Source organism: Lissotriton helveticus, chromosome 10, assembly GCF_964261635.1.
Source record: "Lissotriton helveticus chromosome 10, aLisHel1.1, whole genome shotgun sequence".
Classification (NCBI taxonomy): domain Eukaryota; kingdom Metazoa; phylum Chordata; class Amphibia; order Caudata; family Salamandridae; genus Lissotriton; species Lissotriton helveticus.
The window spans coordinates 1,168,867,639-1,168,887,935 of NC_136071.1; the positions used below are offsets into that span (position 1 = coordinate 1,168,867,639).

Sequence of the window (20,297 nt, forward strand, 5' to 3'; positions counted from 1 at the left end):
AATTCTATTGCCAAGGGGTATAAAGGTGGTTAAAGGTCCTAAATGTGGTGAACAACCTTTACAACGCAACTTTTACCACGCAGTGCCTTTACGACGCAACTTTTACAAAGCAAACCATTACAACGCATTGCGCTGGGGGGCGCTCTAGGATAGGGAATAGATTTAATTTACTATCCAACACCTTCCCTAGTGTCCACGGGGACTGGAGTTGGAATAGTAAATTAAATAATTCACTATCCAACACCCAAAAGCACTATGCGTTGTAATGGTATGCGATGTAAAAACCGCGTTGTAAAGGCATGCGTGGTAAAAACATGCGTTGTAATGTCATACATCCCCTAAATGTGAGCCTATAAGAGATCTTAAGACATATTATATCAGGAATAGCCCTAGACAAAAAGGCTGCAATGCTATTAGAATATTGCACTAACTAAGGGTAGAAAGTTCTCAATTAAAAAGAGAGAAACAGAAAAGCAAACATTGGTATGTTGGTTCAAAAGTCTTTATCTGCCATTTGTGGCCCACGGCCACTCCACTGTTTAAGTGGAGCTTCCAACGTTGCAATTTTTCAATATAATACAGTTGTCCATTGTAACAAGCCCTCTCCATGACGTATAGGCCTGAGCAGGCGGTGGCCTTTAATAGGCAAAAGAACATTTCATTTTGGTACAGGCTGGAGGAGATGTTATATAGTGCTATTAGCTAATTCCACCCACTGATGGTGGAATGTTCTAAATTAAGGCAGGGGAAACAGAAGAGATATATTAGATTACTTACGCGTAGAACCCTTAGGAGCCATTGTATGCCCTCTGCTGCCTCACTGCCTTCCATGGAACTCTCAACATTCCAGTGTTCTGATACAGCATTATTGCCCACTGCTGGGGGCTTTACTGGTTGTTAAAAGCCCTGAACCAGAAGCAGGGGTGACCTTATACAAGTAAGAGGGCGCTAACATGCTGTAAGCATGAGGCCAAAGGGAAATAACCTTATAAGAACTGTCGACCTGCTGAGAGCAGAACGTGCTAAATTACAAAGAGAAAACAGAAAGACAAACATTGGAATGTTGGAGCTGAAGGCCTCTATCAGCCATTACTGGCCCTGAGCTACTGCACTGTCTTCAATGCATCTCGGCCCCAACAGCGCTGGGATGCCTGGCTTCAGGATGTACGTTGTTACAATGCATGCTTTTACCACGCATGCTGTTACAACACAAGTTTTACAACGCAAGCCTTTACAACGCATTGCTTTGTGGGGTGCTGGATAGTGAATAGTTTAATTTACTATTCCAACTCCAGTCCCCGTGGATAGTAGGGAAGGTGTTGGATAGTAAATTAAAACTATTCCCTATCCTAGAGCGCCCCCCAGCGCAATGCGTTGTAATGGTTTTCGTTGTAAAACCTGCGTTGTAAAGGCACTGCGTGGTAAAAGTTGCGTGGTAAAGGATGTTTCCCCTGGCTTCACCTTGGGGGGCCCAGGAGTGGGCATTTCATAGGTAAAAGCCAGGAAGGGTTCCACAGCGGTATGCGTACAGCGCCAAGACGCCTCAGGGTATAAGTGCGCTATACAAGTACAAATTCATTTCTTCATTTCATATTATGAAAAGTTCAAAGGTCACTGGATGCCAAAGCTGATGCACAGCTCCCTGCATCACTGGTCCATTTAAAGATGCCGCATCCTGCCAGCATCCATTTAAATACAGCGCACTGGCATCATTAGCGGTGAGTGATGAAGAGGCGCATTTCTTTCGCATCAAATTTCGTGCACCATTGAAGTCTTTCATTGGTGTCGGTCATCCCAGTTTTAATGGGGCTTTTGCCAGCATGCTAGCAGACTTCTGAAGCTCGCTGTTTACTGCTGGCTGCCCTTCCTTCAGCTAATGATGCATCCTGCTCCTCTGTCAGCAACCAAAGCGTCGCTCCGCTAATTGAAATAGCTCCATGCCCTACACATGCCAGTCTAATCGAGGCATAGAGTGCCCGGCCTGGAGAATGCTGACGTCACAGGCCCATTGAATGCCAGGAGGCCGGATTGGACGGAAACAACCTTTACAACGCAACCATTACATCGCACTACACTTAAAACGCAGGCATTACATCGCAACATCCTTTACAACGCATGACACTACAACGCAGGCATTGCAACGCATACCATTAAAACGCATGACACTACATCACATGTCACCACAACGCAGACATTACAACGCATACCATTGCAATGCAAACCATTGGAGTTAGAATAGTTATTTTTAACCCCTACACTATCCAACACTTACCCTACTGTTGCACCCCCTGGAGTTAGAATAGTAATTTTTACCCCTATACTATCCAATACTTACCTTAAATGCAATGTAATGGTATGCGTTGTAATGGTATGCGTTGTAATGGTATGCATTGTAAAGGTAGTATGCGATGTAATGGAATGCGGTGTAAAGGTAGTTTTTAAAAAATGCGATGTAGTGTCATGTGAAGTAATGGAATGTATTGTAGTGGATGTTGCGATGTAAAAACTGGATTGTAAGTGCATGCGTTGTAAATGTATGCGTTGCAACATCATACATTCGATTGGACACCTGCCCCTCTGCATTTCCCCGGTAGCCTGCCGGCTAAGGGGCTGCTTGAAGGCGAAGAAAGGTTGCATGAGAAAACCGTGCCCTAACCATGCCCCATTCTGGTCTGCTGCAGTCAGCAGCTGCTTTAAACTTTGTTTGCCAGAGCTGGGTTTTGCTTTCCAGTCCAGCCTGACCTGGTTGGAGAAGAATTAGTGAGTTTCCTTAAGGTGAAGGGCAGAGATCCCTGACTCAAGAGCAGGCCTTGCTGTTTGAGAGATGCAACTAAAAGACCTCTGGGTGAGTGTCATGGACATTTTACCTCTAGTGCAGTGCCTGCTTCTGTCAGTTTCTACACTCCTGGGTAGTTCCTTGTGGCAGAAGAGACTGCAGCTGTGTGCGCTGTTCATTTCCAAAAACCCATTACACAGATGCCAAGTTAGTGTCCACAAGGTGGAAAGCGGCCATGTCTTCTTTTGTGCTTGGAGGCACCTGGAAAATGAGGAAATGCCTTTGCTTGCTGCCATGTCCGCCCCGCCCGGAAGCATGCAAAATGAATACACCACCCAGGGAGCTCTGTAACAGACGTCTGTATTCCTCAGCATACGATCACACACTGCACTCTGCTTACATCATAACCTTTAATAGCCACGCCTTAGCACCTCCGGGCAAGCTACATAATTCCTCTGTTGAGTCCATCCAGAAACGCATGGGTCCTAGCGCACAGAATCATGACACCACCCCTGCGTTGCGTTCATGCTCTATATTACTAGAAGACATTAGCAAAAGGGTGCTGGCGGGGGGGGGGGCAGTAAATCTGCACCACCCAAGAGGGGTAGTCTGCTAAAACCTTGTGCTTTAAATACAGTACAAAAAAAAACAATATTGTGAAGGTGAGAATATGCAGAGATTTCCTATTCCATGTACATGTAAGTTGACGAAAGATATCTTTAGGTACGTAGATGTGGAGGTAGCAGTAGTAACTCTATGTGTAAATATTGTCACAACATAGTGATAATCCGTAATCTGGCTTCAATATATTTGTAGATCTATGAGCCATATTATCAAGAAAGGGCGATACATTATCGCCGCTTTTATCGGTTCTGGTGTTAACCTGGGCTTCTACAGGAATTCACAAGGGCCTATTATCAAGCCCCTTATCTTCTACTCGATACTCTGACCTTCAATGTCGAATAAGCGGCACCCAGTCGGACACCCCCCATCATGGGGTCTTCAGGGGGGATGTCATCTAGGGTTTGCGATGAGTAAAATCATCCTGGGGCCCCTCTTGTAGGGGCACCTGGGTGTCAGTTTTATTGATGATCTGGCTGGAGGCCAATTGAGAGCCAGGCACCCTGCACTCATGTGTCAATCAAACAGGATGCCAGATTGTCTTCCTCACATGTCTTTGTCTAGTTGTCGCACTCTCTTTATGTCAAGTCAATATTTCCTCTTCCTGCCCTTCGAGCAAGAGCTTCTTCCATCTGAGGGTCTCCCTCTTACCCCAACAGGCCTTGGTCTACACGATCAAGCCTCCAATAAGCGCCAGGACACTCTCTGAGTAGCTGCGCGCTATATAAGAACTTCTCATTCATTCATTCATTCATTCATTCGTTAAATCATTCATTCATTTACTCATTCATTCATTCACTCATGTATTCATTCATTCATTCGTTCATTCATTCATTAATTCACTCATTCACTCATGTATTCATTCATTCATTCACTCATGTATTCATTCATTCATTCATTCATGGTGTTATCACTACAGAACAGCCTCGAACTAGATACATTTCTACCATGGTCACTTGATATCTCCCCGCCTCTGAACCCTCCCCCGTAACCTCTGCCCCATTTTGGAATCTGAGCCTGAGCCTGGCCCGCCCTGAGGAGTGGGAGGGTCATCTGGGGGGTATCTTGGTGCCAGTGCAGAAGGCGCCCTTGTGCATCTTTTTGACCACTTGAGTGCATGCATTAACTTGAGATATCTTTGACTTAATGCATGTTTTGCAGACAACAGGGTTTTGAGGCTCAGGGCCTCCTACCAGGAGAGGTGTGGCTCACTGGTTAGAGGTGGCAGACCTGTAAGCAGAGAACGGCCCGGGACCAGGGTTCAATTCCCGACGCGGCAGGGTCTTGGACCAGGGTCAACGGACTCGATAATTCTCGCCTCAGTGCCTACTCTAAAAACCAGGGAACACACTCGGTAACTCTGGGCATTAAGCTTGCCTCATCTCTACAACGGCCCCCCACAGACACCGGGGATGCCTGGTTTCACCCTGGAGATACCCAGAAAGGGACCATCTCACAGGGAAAACCAGGACGGGTTCCCCAGCGGTCTACAGCGCCAGGACACTCGGGTAGAGTAACAGTGCGCTTTACAAGTATCCCACATTTACATTTACCAGAAAAAACATGCATTAACTTGGAGATCTTTTGAGTTAATGCTCAAAGCTTGAGGCCAGCGCCACCCAATGCCAGAGGTGAAGAACCCCCAGGCTGCGAATTCTTGATTCCACCTCTTGCCTCTTGCCTCTTTCCTCCACCATCACTCTGTTTGCCTTTATTTCACTCTTCCAGGTTCTTTTCCTCCCCTGCTTTGTTTCTTTGTCACTGTTTTTCTGACTTTTTCTTCTTTCTTCCCCCTTTTGGGATTTTCTAATGTGCTGCTTAAAAAAGGTCATTGTTTGTGTTAAGAGGGAGGCATAACACAAACCCATTTCATTTCCATAAAATCCAAACAGGGCCTTTTATTTACTTAGTTGCAGCTTGCTATTAAGATACGCCAAGCCTTCCTGCTGGTCACTGTAACAAACACCCTGGCAAGAAGGCAGCTGGGATGGGTTCCTTGGAAGAATAAATGTTACGCCATCTCCTGGTGTCCCACGCAAACACCTGGGCCTTCTTGGTCTCAGGGTAGGCCCTGATCACAGGCCTTTGCCCCTGAGTTACAGCCTTAGAACTTAGTCTTAAGGGGCAGTTGCATAGTGCTCCAAGTAGCCTTTATCATGAGGGGGGCTGGGCAGTGCTTAATTTGAGCCGGTGGTGTCTCCTGCTCATGGTGCAAGGGTGCCTGCGCCGGTGCTTGGCAGCTGTTAGTGTGCCAGCACAGGGGAGAGCACAGGAATGCAACATATTCTTGTAAATATGTCACATTCCTGTGCTCTGAAACTGCCACAGCATGGTGCAGCCAAAGGGCTTGTGGTGCCACGCTGCTGCACTTTCTTGCAGATCTGCCCCTATGTTGCCAAGTCAAAGCCTGGATTGACGCATGGTTTCCTGGCTTTAGGTTGTGCAATTTGGCCACTACATGGTTATCTCTTTATCTCTCCTCTTTTTGACCAAAGTTTAATGCTTTGCGTTTAATTCCTTGATGCGCTCAATCAGTGCACTGTGTTAAATACAGTCAGGCTATTCATTGTCACCCATTCCTGAATGAATTTATGCACCCTCTTTTCACCTATCCAAATATTCATTCATTATTTAAGCCATGCAGCCACGTCTCTACTCTCCATCCATCCATCCATTCAATGATCGACAAGGTAATTTAATGAAACCTGTTGTAAAACAGACCATGTTTGACCATGTTTGTAATTGTTTTCAAATATTTCTTGGAGAAGGACCCCTTCCTGCTCCAAGCAGCCTTAGCAGTGGTCTGTCTCTCTCTCTGAACTGGCTGGCTATGCAGTGTGAGGGCTGAACTAACAAAATGTGCCAGGGCTGCTTTTGGTTCCCAGTCCAGCCCTGTACCTCTCAACGCCCATGTTAGTGGTGGTGGTAGTAGCAAATATTCAAACGAGAACTTTGAAGGCCGAAGTTGAGAAGGTTCCATCTGAACAGCAGTTGAACATGAGTCAGCCGGTCGTAAGAAATTAAAGGGGCCATCTGGTGAATAGTGTCAAAGACCATGTCAGCTGATGTCATCAAACCAAGTCACCTAGGAGGCCTGTTGTTGGTGATTGTTAGAGATGCAGGACTAGGAGAAGAGAACAGTCTTTTCTCTACAGCTGGAAGTCACATTAATGCCCTCTGAGATGAACCCAGAGTTGTGCACCCTACTGTGGTGAACATGAGCGGGATATCCCTGTGTGTGGTTGTGTGAGAGCAGGGTTGCCCAAGTTCACTATCCTAGTCCACCCGCGGATGTATGACGTTACAACGCATACTTTTACAACGCATACCGTTACAACGAATTTTTTACAACGCAAAAACTTTTACAACGCATACCATTACAACGCATGTTTTTACAACGCAAGTACTTTTACAACGCATGCCATTACAACGTAAGTATTGGTAAGTATATAATATTTTTTTTTTAAATTAATTGTAATTAATATAATTTAATTTAATTTAATTTACATTTTTTTTTTTTTACCCTGTACCCCTGTACCCCAAAAACCCAAATTAACCCAGAACCCTAAAAATACCCCTGTACCCTAAAAACCCCAAACTTTCCCTGAACCCTAAAAATACCCCTGTACCCCAAAAACTGAAAACTGTCCCTGAACCCTAAAAATACCCCTGTACCCCAAAAACTGAAAACTGACCCTCAACCCTAAAAATACCCCTGTACCCAAAAACTGAAAACTGACCCTGAACCCTAAAAATACCCCTTTACCCAAAAACTGAAATCTGACTCTGAACCCTAAAAATACCCCTTTACCCAAAAACTGCAAACTGACCCTAAACCCTAAAAATACCCCTTTACCCAAAAACTGAAAACTGACCCTGAACCCTAAAAATACCCCTTTACCCAAAAACTGAAAACTGACCCTGAACCCTAAAAATACCCCTTTACCCAAAAACTGAAAACTGACCCTAAACCCTAAAAATACCCCTTTACCCAAAAACTGAAAACGTAAAAAAAACCCAAACATATAAAATATTAAATATAATTATATACTTACCAATACTTACGTTGTAATGGCATGCGTTGTAAAAGTACTTGCGTTGTAAAAACATGCGTTGTAATGGTATGCGTTGTAAAAGTTTTAGCGTTGTAAAAGTTTTGTTGTAATGGTAGTGCGTTGTAAAAGTTGCGTTGTAAAGGTTGTTTCCCCCACACGCATCAGGCATGGTAGCTCCAGCTGATGCTTAGGCAGCCCAGAAACTGCAATCTGCTTGGGGGTGTCCAAGCTGTGTACTTCACTCACCTCTTGAAACAACATCTCAGCAGAACAAGCAGAGGCCAGTCAAATAACTTTATTCGGTTAATTAAAACCATAAAAGCAGTGCATAGTTCATAAGCAATAAAATACAGTTAAAATACAATTAAATTTACAATAAAGTTTCAAAGGTGATTGCAAATCCTAAAAAAGGAACCATTAAAAAGTACATTAAAAGAGAGAAAGTTATTAGATAAAAGCAAATTCAAAAAAATAGATATGGAGAATACACTTTCCAGTATATTTTGCACATTCCCTGCGAGCAAAATTTACAAAAAAGTATCAGGTTTGCAGGTTGTTTATCGGAGGGAGTTTAGTTTTGTTTTGTCTGCCAGCTGCTACCAAAAAACAAGCTACACTATAAGTGACCTGCACCGAGTTCAACATCTGTAGGTATAGGAGGGCCGGCTGTACCTGGGCAAAATTCAGGTCTTTCAGAATGGGAAGGAGGAATTTTTTACGGGCCGCCCTGTAATGATCACAAAGCATGATGAAGAGTATCCTGCATGGAAAAACAATCACAGGAACAGGGTGGGGTATTTTCTGGAGTACCCCATTTTGTATATGAGCCAATCACAAGATGTATCTGGTTAAACCTGAACCTTATTAGTAAAAAACGGTGGTATGGTTTAGTTACATATTTCAGATAAGGTTCCATAGCCATGGACGACGAGAGTTGGTATAATGTCATTACCATTGGCTTGCAAAGCTCAACCGCTTCCCTCTCTGTCTCCAACATATTTCTAAAATGCTGCTTGACCCACCTTGCATCCTCTTTCTTGAGGCTCTGTGGTAAAGAGTACATGTCCGGGCGCCCTAGCCTTGCGCATGCCGCTCTAACATACGCCAGCCAGGGTATGCTGGCTGCTTTATCCAAGGCCATACAGTCTTTTAGAATGCAATGGTTCAAAGTGATCTCCTCATTTGTCCAAGTTTTAATCCAGCATAACAGTGGAGACATTTTTAAGAGATCAGTAACGTATCCCAAGCCTATTTCATTATGGATTGAATATGTAGGAGAAGAATTCGGGAGTGACAGCAAGGTACGTATAAATTTATTTTCTACAGCTTGTATGCCTGGGGCTGAAACATAACCCCAGATATCTGCCCCGTAAGATGCGATTGCCAAGCATTTGGATCTATAGATGTGAGTCATCGCCTCCATGGGTCTTGATCCAAGCCTTTTGGAGAAATGCATGAGTGCTGCAGTGGATCTACTGACTCCATTCTCTTTTAGTTTCAGTTGGGCACCCCAAGTTCCTTTCTCGTCAAAGGTGACGCCTAAATAACAAAAGGAGGGTACCCTCGAGATTGGAGAGTTATTACAGCTAAAAGACCTGAGCTTCGTGTTTTTCTTCCGTGAGCCCGTAACCATGACATGAGATTTAACTGTATTAATCTTTAGATCCAGTGCTTCCATGAAACCACCAAAGTGATCCAATAGTCTTTGCAGGCCCACACCTGTTCGAGCTATAAGGACGGCATCATCCGCGTATAGGAGGACCGGGATAGGTGACCCCCCCATACGCGGCATGTCCAAGGTAGCTGAATTCAGGGATTTCCCCAGGGAGTTGATGTACAAAGTAAAAAGGAGAGGGGCAAGTATGCAGCCTTGTCTGACCCCTCTCCCTGATCTAAACTTCTCAGTGCATCTTCCCTCCCTTGTTACCCTAACAGAGGCAAACAAATTTTGGTGAAGATCGTGCAAGAAATTAACCAAAGTGGAGTCCAAACCCAAATCTCGCAAAATAATCCACAACTTAGAACGGTTAACCAGGTCGAAAGCAGAAGATAAATCCATGAAACCCAAATAAAGATGCCCCCCCTTCACCACGGTGTATTTGCTAATAATAAGGTGAAGGTTTAAACATTGATCCATGGTCCCCCTATGTGCTCTAAAACCATACTGCAAATCAGAAAGGATCCCGCTCTCCTCAAGCCAATCCCCGAGTCTTTGCAGAATGACTCTGCCCAGAATCTTGACAGCAGAGTCCAGCAGGGAGATTGGCCTGTAGCAGGCAGGAACCCCCCTGTTCCCCTTTTTAAATATGGGAACAATAGTAGAGGTGGACCAGGAAGATGGGAAACCAGCTGCAGGTATCGCATTAAAGACATTAGTTAGTATTTTTTACCAACATTGCGGATACTGGATGTAGAGATCTGCAGGGACCCCGTTAGGTCCAGGGGCCTTGTGTTTACTAGTATTTGTGATCGCCCTTTCAACCTCCGTTGTGTTAAATTCCATGACCGAATTGGGTGGACCGTGGGCGCTGACCGGTGAAGTTGGTACCGTGGAGTCGTAAATCTGTTTGAAGTGGCAAAGCCATCTATCATCTTCAATCACGCATTCCATGTCAGTCTTCCCATCCTCGGAGAAAAAAGGCTGATTCACAATGGCCCAAAACTTTTTGCTGTCTCTCAGTACATCAATGTCTGATAAGCTGTCCCAGGCTTCCTCCTTGATTTGGTTCTTGCGTTTAACACCTGCAAATTTATATTCTTTCCTTAAGTTTGCCACTAAAGACCTGTCTCTAGGTTTGTGTTTTAATGCCTTCAACAGGGTAGAGTGCTTTAGCGAGCATTCCTTATTGAACCATTTATGAATTTTCTTTCTACCTTGCGAGCCCTAACTTAACTCCAAATTCTTTGTGATACTCGCACATATCTCCACATAGGCAGCCACTACATCGGGGCCCGAGGCAGTTGAATCTAAACAAACTGCCATATTATCCTCAGCCTCTTGGGCTAGTGTTTGAAAGAATTGCTCAGGAACAATCTTCTCCCATTTTAGTCGCCTTCCCTGATCCTTAGTCGTCAGGTCTCTTATGCCCGCCACACCAGTTGTTCTCCCTGTCCGGAAGCAATCTAGGTCCAGTTTTAAGAGGACAGGATGATGATCACTAAAGCTAGCAGTTACCACCCTATACTCTTATGCCTTAGCCAGAGCCCCGGTTGAAACAAAGATGTAGTCTATGACGGTGTTGGCGTCTCTCCCGATAAAGGTTGGTGCTCTAGGCTCAGTTTTGCCCTGGACTGGTTCGAATAAGTTTAAGTTCGCAAGGAAAGTTTCAAGGCCCTCACCCTCCTTCGTGTGTTCAAAATGGGGGATGCCCTCGGTCGGTAATCCTCCATATCTGTCATTGTAACAATCCCCCTCACAGGGGTGAATATTAAAATCACCCAGAATTACCATCTCTGGGACGGAAATGCAATCTTGTCTATAGACTGACAAAAAGTCTAGCAAAGAAATCAAATGCTCATTCTCACAGGAGACCTCTTTGGAATTATAAAAGTTAATAAGCAGAAGAGTATATGAGTCTGACAGAGTCCACTCCACAACTAGCGAATTAGTGGGTGCAGAATCTAGTTTTTTAAAGGCCCCCACCAAGTTCAGGGAGCACAATATAAGTAGGCCACCCTTGGCTCTCCCTCCTAAGCCCGACACTGCTGGAGTGAAAAAGCTGGAATAGCCATCCATTGAGAAACTTGTAGTAGTATCCCATGTTTCTTGGAGTGCCAGAATATCATACTGTCTAACGAACCCTTGCCATATAGGGTCTAACGCCTTTGCATTTAAGCCCGCCACGTTCCAGGTAAGAATTTTACAGTATAATGGATAAGGGTTAGGCATAGTAGGCGACCCCCGAATCTCGCCAGCAACAAGGGTCTTGTCAGACATTGTAGATAAGTTTAATTTTTTCAGATCCCTCATAGTGGTGGCCGTGCGTAGTTGAGTAAGGGTGCTCTGATGACTCCGTCCTATTGGGGAGTCCAGTCTTTGTCAGTCAACCCAATCTGTGGTTGACAGACAATCAAAGCGGTTTGCCATTGGAAAGTGGAGAGGGTTATTTAGCCTGTTTACAGAGTAATGGTGATTCTGAGGCTGAGTATGATTGAACTTGAGGGAATAACATTATTGATATTTGATTTAGGATTTTTGTGTATTTCCGTGTGTTAGGTGTATGAATTTGATTAGATGAATTGATGGTTTTTGATTCATTCCCTTGATATATTCTCTGTGTTCCCAATTCTACTGTGATTTTATCTGTTTTTATTAATTTTATGTATAAATAAACTGTGCTTTTTTGAACTTACCGTTATCTCATAATTTTGAAGCTTATGCATTGCTCTTAGTTCCTTAGTTTCTATGTTTGAATCTGTGTTTATGCCCACAATATCTGTTGTCCATTTGTGTCATTGAGAAGTTGATGTCCGTAAACTTTATATGCCCAAAGGGAATTCTATTTTTGACATAATGAGTATGATGCAACCCAACAAAGGGGACGACTTGATGCGGTCTACCTCTTCTTCTCTTTACCATATTCCAGCCCACGTCCCCCCCCTCTTCCCATCCCTGGTGATGTAATTCCCACGGAGGGGTAAATCTCTGTCTAGGATTAAAGTCATGTGCTCCCTTTAGCCAGCTCCATCGGTTATCAGCTTGATTTTCTAATAGATAAAAATAGGAAAGGGGTCTAGCAGTCACAGTGTTTTCCTGGTGTCTCGGAGGTCCACTGTTGAATATGAAGTCCACGGCCTCCATATTCTCGAAGGTGACCACTACGCAGTCCCCTTGCAATTTTTTCCTATTACCTCCCACCCACGGAGTTCTCTCTACCATTAGGATGTTGCTCGGTATGTTTGGGGGGAGAGGGTAGTTTTTAGATAGCCAATGGCATACTTTGTTTTTTAGAGCCTGGTACGACTCTACTTCTGTTGGAGAAATTACAGTAACGCCGGTTAGAATGACCACATAGGGACAAGCATCCGGGGGAAGATGGATGTTTCTACGAGCCGTGCCCTTGGCTCTGGTGAATACATCAGAATTTGGGGGCTGTGGTGTACAATTGCCCAGTGACACCTGAGGGGTTGGGTTAGTTTTTGTCATATTCTGGGTTCGATCATTTTTGTGGGTTTGACCTGTTACAGAAGTCTTATTTTTAGTGCCGTCCTGTTTTAAGATGTTACTTAATATCACAGGGTCAGTATTATTGGTCTCCAGGGCTCTATTAACCACCACGGGCGGCTTGTTGGCCTTTTTGGGTGGGTTGATGACCTGGGCTGGTTTATTATTCATAGTAAAACTAGGAGCACTAATATCCTTGTGTATATTCTTTAGGATAGTCTCCAGGCAGCGTAGTCTCATCTCTATGGGTTCAAGCAGTGCTTTTAGCATATTGACAATAATAATGTGATCTGTACTTACATCGTTCCCCTCCTGTGATGAACTTACTGGATTACCAACTTCCCCACTCAACTCCAGGATTTCCTCTAGGCTATGATCGATGATAGTATCGTCTGGGAGACTCAAGGGTAGGCCATTCTTGGTGGAATGCAGTCCCCTCATGGGAGTAGATAGCTCTACTAGTGAGTTATCCATGATAGGAGGGTCGGAGGCGACCATTTGATCGTTAAGGGCAATTTGAACCTCCTTCCCTTTAAGAATGGATGGTTTGTTAACCTCTCGTTTATGTTTAGGGATTGCCCCTTCTATCCGGCCCCTTTCATTAATGGCGGTTTCCGTATTGGGTGAGTTGAGCTCACTTTGATGAACTCCGCTCTCTGTCAGGAGGTTAAGGTTTGGAGAGGCCTCCAAGTCCTGGAAGGTGTCTGTAACATCCGGAACCCCAGTCATCCTGATATTATGTACTAGAGCCTGGGCATTCATACGGGAATCGGTGTTTGGCGTCTGTGCCTGGGCGATGAGGCCCAGAGAGGATCGCTTGGCCGTTGCCAGGTCTTGGGAAACTCTCCTATCCATTAGTATAATTCCCTCATCAATTAGTGCGTTTGTACGGATAATAAAGTCATCCAATGTGCCAGTAAGTTTTTTGGCTCCTGCAGCGGCCATACTTCTGGTTTCCCGATGGGTCATGGCCAGTGTTGTCTTGCAGAGCTCACAAAGGAATGTAGGGGAATCCGTCCAGGGTTTATGGCCCAGGCCAGGCTCCTCAGGCCTCGGAGGGCCACAGAGGGCCCGCCCTTTGCCCGGGCTTCGCCCCAGGCGTCCCGCTCGCGTCCCGCGACGCTGAGGGCTTGGTGTTTAAATCGCCCCTCAAGGCGCGTATTCCGCGTCAGGGATCGCGCCGCCGCAAAGGCTGCCGGGATATGAAGTCCCGGAGCGGCGGACGCGACTGATGGCAGCGGCAGCAGTGTTGGTGTTGCTCCTGTGGCTCAGCGCTCCCTCTCACGACGTCTCCTCTCGCCCGCCAGCAAAAGGTATGTGGACCCCCCGCTCCACCGAGGGCTTGGTGTTTAAATCGCCCCTCCTGGCGCGTATTCCGCGTCAGGGATCGCGCCGCCGCAAAGGCTGCCGGGATATGAAGTCCCGGAGCGGCGGACGCGACTGATGGCAGCGGCAGCAGTGTTGGTGTTGCTCCTGTGGCTCAGCGCTCCCTCTCACGACGTCTCCTCTCGCCCGCCAGCAAAAGGTATGTGGACCCCCCGCTCCACCGAGGGCTTGGTGTTTAAATCGCCCCTCCTGGCGCGTATTCCGCGTCAGGGATCGCGCCGCCGCAAAGGCTGCCGGGATATGAAGTCCCGGAGCGGCGGACACGACTGATGGCAGCGGCAGCAGTGTTGGTGTTGCTCCTGTGGCTCAGCGCTCCCTCTCATGACGTCTCCTCTCACCCGCCAGCAAAAGGAATGTAGGGGAATCCGTCCAGGGTTTATGGCCCAGGCCAGGCTCCTCAGGCCTCGGAGGGCCACAGAGGGCCCGCCCTTTGCCCGGGCTTCGCCCCAGGCGTCCCGCTCGCGTCCCGCGACGCTGAGGGCTTGGTGTTTAAATCGCCCCTCAAGGCGCGTATTCCGCGTCAGGGATCGCGCCGCCGCAAAGGCTGCCGGGATATGAAGTCCCGGAGCGGCGGACACGACTGATGGCAGCGGCAGCAGTGTTGGTGTTGCTCCTGTGGCTCAGCGCTCCCTCTCATGACGTCTCCTCTCACCCGCCAGCAAAAGGTATGTGGACCCCCAGAGGCAAATGTAGTCACGTTAAGAAGAACTGAGCAGGTCATAAGAGAGTGATAAAACAGGAAGCTCGAGCCAAAGACCAGGTAGCGTGTGCACGAGAAGCTGCGAAGGGAAGGAGCTGAAGGCCTCACCCTGCGGGTCTTTTTTCCCACTGGACTCTGGTCGTTAAGTTCTTTCGAAAGAGCTGGTGCTGTGGGCCGTGTCTCAGTGAGGGGGTGCATGGGCACCGCTCCAAGCAAAAACAAGGGCCCAAAAACTCTTCTCCGGTTGACTAGTAAAAAAGGGCTATCACTGGGGTTCAGTGGGCCCCGGTGCCCTCATTTTAACCATTATGTTTGAAATCCGCTTGATACTGAGAGGTCACTAAGGGCCTTATTATGATGTTGGTGGAAGTTGCCTCCGACTGACACCGTTGCAGTCTCTGGACAGACCGACTGGCCTCTGGTCCGCAGTCCCGACACCGCAAATACAATGCTGTTGCATACTCCAATTTCTCAATGGGAGCTTGTGCTACGGCCATAAATTGGCCATAGCACAAGCTCCAAATGAGAAATGGGAGATTGTATTCATTACTGCACCATGTAGCAGGCACCTCAAGGTGCCTACCACAAGGTGTAGGGACCTTGGTCCCCAACTGGTGGCGGCAGGGAGAAGGGGGCCCTGCTAGGGCCCCCCAAACCCATTTTCTGCCAGGCTTTGCATGTCAGAAAGCCCGACTTGGAAAGCCTGTGAGAAATCGAGCATCGTAATCCTAACGGCGGAAACGCTGTCCATTTGGATTACGGGCTGGTCTCCAACTGGCCCCCGGGCTCCTTGAGCCTGTCTGAAGCCAGCTGAATGACCGGCCGGTTTCCATTTAACCACCTGAATTGTAATGAGGTGGTCGGAAGTGAAACCGACGATGAGTGTCAGAAAGCCTCCTACCTGAGCTCGGAGGCTTTCCGATACTCATCATAATCGGCCCTTAAGAGAAGGTCTGTGCCTTACAAGTATCTTTAAAAGAGCTAGGTTTTCATCTTTCTCTTGAAAGACAGGAAGTCTTCACAGACAGTGGACCTTTCCAGACCTACGTCAGCGCCTGTAGAAGTATATTTACACCAGGGTGCCAGAATAGCTCAAGATGTCTGAGGGAAGAGAACACCTTGACAAGCTGAGCCTCTAAACTTCAAAACAGCATCATGCTGTGCCAGCAGAGATGCATTATGGGTATATTTCTGTGACTGGGAGCATGGGTGGTGCAGTCACTGTGACAACTTAAGTATTCCCATGATTACAAATTACCATTTGTCTACAATTACCGACTCCTAGACTGTAAATACCCCTAATTGTGTATGCAAGTGTCTTGATTTAAATGTAGATGAACAGTGTTTGAATCAAGCAAGAATCCAAGCCTTGCAAAGGTAAGTACTAAAATCTAAAGGTGCAGCCTCTGTGCAAGCATGGTCACCACACTAACAACAATAATGTATGTCTATAGTATTTGTGTAGCACAAATCAGCCAAAAGGCACTGGAGCACTGTTGAGGGCTGGAATCAAAGATACAGTCAACAAGTTCTGAGAAATAACTGGCTTCTGTGAGCAGAAGAGCTTTACTGTGACTGCATTGTGATGTAGTGTTCTTTAAAGAGGTGCGTCTTCAACTCTTTCCTAAACTGGAGCAGTGTTGGGTCGAACCGGATGGATGCGGGGATACAGTTCCCCGTCGTGGGTGCATAGATGGAAAATGCCTACTGGTCTGGTTTTTTCCTTTAAGACTTTTTAGTCTCCAGCTTGGGGGTGGCCTGGCTTCGAGTTGGGTGGTTGGGAATACTGCAAGCAGACTTTATTGTTTAATTTAACTTTAACAGTATGTCGATATGTGTGATCTTAGATATTTTAGTCCTGGGGTTCTGCCAGTCAGTTCTCCAAATATGAGACCTAGGGCCAGATGTAGGTATCCAAATACCAGTCGGTAACGGACGAAAATACAGATTTTCGGCCGTTATCGACCGGTATTTGGATACTGAGATGTAGGGCATGAAAAAATACAGATTCGGTAATTTTACCGAATCTGTAAATTTATCAAATCGGTAAATTTACCGATTCGGTAAAATGTACTGATTCGGTAAAATTACCGAATCTGTATTTTGAAATGTAGGTAGCACTGTAAACAGTACTACAGGGCTTTAAAGATTTGAAATTTACCACCAACTATTAGTTGGTGGTAAATAACGAATTCCTATGCAAATGCAAATATGTGCATTTACACCTGTGCCATGTGGCACACATACACTTGTACTGCAAAAGCAGACACAACTGTGTCCTTTGCCGGAATGCACTGTTCGAATTGGCTCAAATGCCAGGATGCTATGTCCTTATTCTTAAACAAAATTCAACATCCGTATCCACATATATATACACATTCAGTAAGCCATCATTGTCTACGTGAAACATTTATTACTCAAATGAAAACTTGTGTGGTGTTTCCAACGTGACTTTACTTGATTTATTCAAACTTCTTCATGTTTGAGTTTTACTTATTATCAAATCATACCATAGTCACAATTCATTTTCATTGTCAACAAAATGCAAATGAATTTGATAACTCAAAACTCATTATACACATCATTTTCAGTTAACATGATGAATTTATCAAAACTTGCGACGACTCCCTCCCAATGCATTTCGATGCCGAAGCATCTTCGTCAGGGGAATTACTCTACAAAAAAAAAAAGTTCTACCTCCAGAAGACGGGCACATCAATGGGGTTTACGGGGGCGCCCACTTACGCAAACATCTTTATGGCCAAGTTTGAACAAGCGCACATACTTGAGAATCCAGAGTGGACGACACATTTGAAAATGTATTCACGTTACATAGACGACATCCTCATTGTGTGGCAGGGTCCTAAAACACAGTTAGAGAAGTCCATAGAGAATCTGAATGCATGCCATTCCAGAATTAAGTTCACCCACACCATAGATCAGAACACCATCAACTTTCTAGATATAACGATATCAAAGCAGGATGATCGTCTTAACACAAAGGTATTCAAGAAACCCACTGACAGAAACAACGCATTGCACTATTCCAGTTTTCACTCACAGAGTCTAAAAAACCACTTACCATTCTCACAGTTTATCAGAATCAAAAGGATTAGCAGTGATGATGTACAAGCAAAAACAGACATAGAGGATGTGGCACAACAATATAGTTGTAGAGGCTACCCGGAGCAAGTCCTAACAGAAGCTAAAAGAAAGGTATCATTAAAAACACGAGAAACCTTACTTCAAAAGGCAGAGAAATCGACATCAAAAAGAGAGGTGTGTGTTTTGAAACATTCGACAATTACATCGAAGATTAAGAAATGTATATTGAAAAGATGGGAACTCATTGAGCAAGAGGAAGACTTTAAAACTGTCTTCAATGAAACTCCAATTTTCGCTTTATCCAGATCTAAGAACCTCAAAGAGTTGCTAAAGAGTAAACAACTGAAACCGGTTGTAGTAACAGCCAAAGGGATGCAGAAATGTTATAACTGTGGTCATTGTGGCAACGTACTATTAGGTAACATATTTGCGCATCCACACACAGGCAAACAAATCACATTGAGACACACGTCAGACTGTAACACCAGCTCAGTAATATATGCCATCAAATGTCCATGCGGCCTAGTATACGTAGGCCGCACTATGAGGAAAATTAAAATCAGGATCACTGAGCATAAGTCGAACATCAGGACAGGCAATGAAAAATCTAGTCTTGCACAACATTGGAAAGAGAGGCAACACACGATTCCTCAACTCAGATACACTGTACTAGAGCAGGTATTGGTTGAACCCCATGTGGATCCTAATGTAAGAATTGCTCAAAGAGAAACATTCTGGATGAGGTATCTCCAGGCCGTTAAACCCGGTGGGCTAAATGACAAGATTGAATTTTCATGTTATTTATGAGAGAACTTATTTATATATCTGTATTCGTGGTGATGAATTAGTTGTTAATACAGGATTTAATTTTTTGAGGAGTGCAATTAATGTTTATGGACTGCAATTTTTGCCTAGCACATTATTCTAAATAGCACTTATTTTTGTACAGCACCACATTTTTTACGGTTATAGGAGCATACAAGGGTTTGTGACAGTGGAGTGTTTGTGCAATGTATATTTTGTGTGTTCAGGCACGCATTTAATATGATTGGTTAGGGGAATTTAATCATGGTTGAATTGAGGGTTTACAGTAGCGCTGTAGGTCTAATAGTCTTTTTTCCATTTTTATTTGTATTGATTGTATGGAGTATTGTGTAGGTGCACTTGTCGAATTAGGGATAATTTATAATTCATTATTGGTTGTAATTAATAGACCTGTTGACAGAGAGGAGAGGTTGCCGTAAGATTACATTGCTGTATTTTACACGGACCCGGTTTGAAAATGGTGGGCGGGGCGTGGGTCCCGCGTTGAGGACAGACGTTTAAAATACGTCCGGTCATGCGCAGCAGTCACCTAGTAAACTTGCAGCGGGCAGAGGAGAAGAGGAAGAACGAGCTAAGAAGCGAGGTAAGGGTTAGAGTAAAGAGGGCTCGTGGAAGACGGTGGTTTAAGATGGGAAAGTTACAAGTATTGTTTTCGTTTTACAGACAGGACAGCTGGAGCTGGAGACTATTTGTTGCGTGGAGCGCAACGTTATTTACAAGTAAGCACGGGGGAGTAATGGTGACAGGAGGGGTCATGGGTCACACACATAACGCAATAATTGACTAGTCATGTGCATTTGTTATTACAGAGAGAGTCGTTTTTTCAGAACGCTTTTCAGGTATTTACATTTCGTTACGGGCAGGTGATTTGTGTTAAGTTTCACACATAATGGTTTGGAGTCGGTGACAATGGGATCACGGTTTAGGTGACAGTAAACAAAGGTTGCACTTGTCATAAAATTGAATAGCATGTATAGGGAACATCACGAGAACTGCACCATGTTGCTTGTGCAGCTAGTAGGTTTGGTTGTTTTGGAACACTATTAATTGCATGACGATGATCTGTAAGGCATGAATAAAGCATGTGAAGCATGAATAAGGAAAGTGATGGGACAAGAGATGTCAATTTAATGTTATTTTACATGAAATGTATACACTTTTTTTTGTAGAGTAATTCCCCTGACGAAGATGCTTCGGCATCGAAATGCATTGGGAGGGAGTCGTCGCAAGTTTTGATAAATTCATCATGTTAACTGAAAATGATGTGTATAATGAGTTTTGAGTTATCAAATTCATTTGCATTTTGTTGACAATGAAAATGAATTGTGACTATGGTATGATTTGATAATAAGTAAAACTCAAACATGAAGAAGTTTGAATAAATCAAGTAAAGTCACGTTGGAAACACCACACAAGTTTTCATTTGAGTAATAAATGTTTCACGTAGACAATGATGGCTTACTGAATGTGTATATATATGTGGATACGGATGTTGAATTTTGTTTAAGAATAAGGACATAGCATCCTGGCATTTGAGCCAATTCGAACAGTGCATTCCGGCAAAGGACACAGTTGTGTCTGCTTTTGCAGTACTATTACAACCTGACAGGGGTGAGTCAGGAGCGGGTCTGCACCGATTACTAACAATAAACAAAAGGTAGATTA

The 20,297-nt window shown here is 44.9% G+C and overlaps 1 protein-coding gene across 1 annotated transcript in view; it reads right to left on the minus strand.

Annotated features, from left to right (window-relative positions):
* The window catches only part of KCNH8 (potassium voltage-gated channel subfamily H member 8), a 938,852-nt gene that overhangs the window by 409,413 nt on the left and 509,142 nt on the right, over positions 1-20,297 (minus strand). The window lies entirely within an intron of this gene.